A 2,267-nucleotide genomic window follows, 5' to 3' on the forward strand; every position below is an offset into this window, starting at 1 on the left:
AACGTCAATAATACTCCGACCGCAAATCAATTACTCACTATCTACCCAGACACGTTACATTCCCCTCTTATATATATTCGCCTACCCTATATCTAGTAAGAACTAGAACATTCGCCAAAGTACAGGATAATTCAAGAAAGGAGAGAGCGTGAGAATCACATGATCTCGATGACGCAACATTACCCTTGTGTTTTGCCCTGTAGCTCTTAAGCTTCATAATTCTGCTTCCTGAAGGTCTATAGAAAATTATCATATTTTTTTTTCTAATTCTCACTTACTGAATGGACAATATGTGGAGTTATAAGATCGTTTTCGTTACTTTTCAGTGTTCGAGAGCTGGATGGTTTCAGAGTTTTCGCAACTATTATATTTAATCGCTACACAGAGGAATGTGGATGTGTTAGTGCGATTGACCCTTTCACCTTAGTAACCAGGATGAGGTTTTGCTTTCCTGTGCTGTAAATTATGTTAGATTTCTTAGGAAGGCATGGAATAACATCAAAACGAGTCTGAAGACCTTGCATCCTCAAGCTGACATTGCAAAGGAGCCAATACTTCAGTTACCGTGAGTTATAGAGCATTACAAAATGGATTTTAAGTTAAGACCTTTGGGGCACCATAGATGTTGAAACATCATCGGTGCTTCTCAGACAGGCTTACGTAATGAAAGAATAGAGGAAAGGCAGATAGTCAACACTACCAACCGCCTCTCTTTAGCTACTCTTTTACCATCGAAAAGTGATATAAACCATCACAGTATAAAGCTCATATGGCTGAAAGTATGTTCCGTGGCCCACAGATTGCGAGTCGAGTCCACAGAAGAGATAGATCCTATGAAAATCTGAATTTCAGCGTTACAATTTTTTTAAGGTAGTCTATGCTTGGAGTTCAACGAAACAATGCCACAAAAATGGTTAACAACATCAGTCAATCGTTAAAATCATACAACAGTGCAAGAATATAGAAGTGGAATAAAAATCGATACAATGAGATCCTTTTTTATGAAAGAAAGCTTAAATTAGAACAGTGTTGTTTTTTGTTTTTTTTATTGCTAATAGCTTATAGGTTTCTATCAAAGATAAATGTAGCTTCAAAGACGCTCAATAATTTTAATTACAATATAAAATTCGGCTGCAGTTCTGCAAATTACAGGAAAATATGCAGCATTATATGGTTGAGCTCAAAATTCATTCTTCATTAACATGATGTGATATCCAGCAAAAAGGGCAAAAATGCAGGTGCAGGAATATTAAGCAAAGAATCAATTGAACACCGACATAAAGAAAAACAAGCAAACACGAGGATAATAGTTTGAAACATAAATTTCTTCATTTTCAAACACAATGTTTTGTTACCAAAACTGTCTGGTAGGATTGAAGGTACAAAACAAGAGATGATACCAAGAGGAATCAAGAGACAGAACTATGGAAATATCTAACTTAAGTACTGTTACGTCTCCTTTTGTTAATTAACTTTCCGTAACTTCGTTCCGACGAAACTTAAGCGACACAAGTCCTTTCTTAATAAAACTGGTTTATTCTTTCCGAATATAACTTTACCGATACACTCAACTTCAACAATCGCGCTAAACAAACGCTATAACAACGAACGTGCTCAATAATACTCTCTGACTGCAGATCAATTACTCACTGTCTACACACACATTCCATTCCCGTCACGTTGTCACCCTCTTTTATATACCAGACTACCCTATATCTAGTAAATGCTAGAGCATTCGCCAAAGTACAGGATAGTTCTAGAAAGTAGAGGGCGTGAGAATAGTCACGTGATCTCGATGACAGTACGTTAGCAAAACAAAAAAGTCAGGTGTCTCACAAGTACATTGGTGACATACTGTCTACATGCAATCTTAAACCAAGGCAGGTATATAGGTTTTTGCATTGCCTATATGAATATACTGCCTCCAAAAAAAGTCCATACAAAAACACATACACTATCTTGAGACTCAAGAAGAAAGATAGAAGTTTGTATGTGGTATTCAAGAAATATTAAGTGTTGCTAATCTCTGTGTTAATATAAATGTTTCAGACTTAAAATAAGACCCAAAACACGAGCGCTTTCGAATAGTTGACTATTCGAAAGCGCTCGAGTTTTGGGTCTTATTTTAAGTCTATTACACTTTATATTAACACAGAGGTTAGCAACACTTAATATTTCTTGAATACCACATACAAACTTCTATCTTTCTTCTTGAGTCTCAAGATAGTGTATGTGTTTTTGTATGGACTTTTTTTGGAGGCAGTATA

This window comes from Limulus polyphemus, unplaced genomic scaffold (assembly GCF_000517525.1).
Source record: "Limulus polyphemus unplaced genomic scaffold, Limulus_polyphemus-2.1.2 Scaffold210, whole genome shotgun sequence".
Taxonomy (NCBI): Eukaryota; Metazoa; Arthropoda; class Merostomata; order Xiphosura; family Limulidae; genus Limulus; species Limulus polyphemus.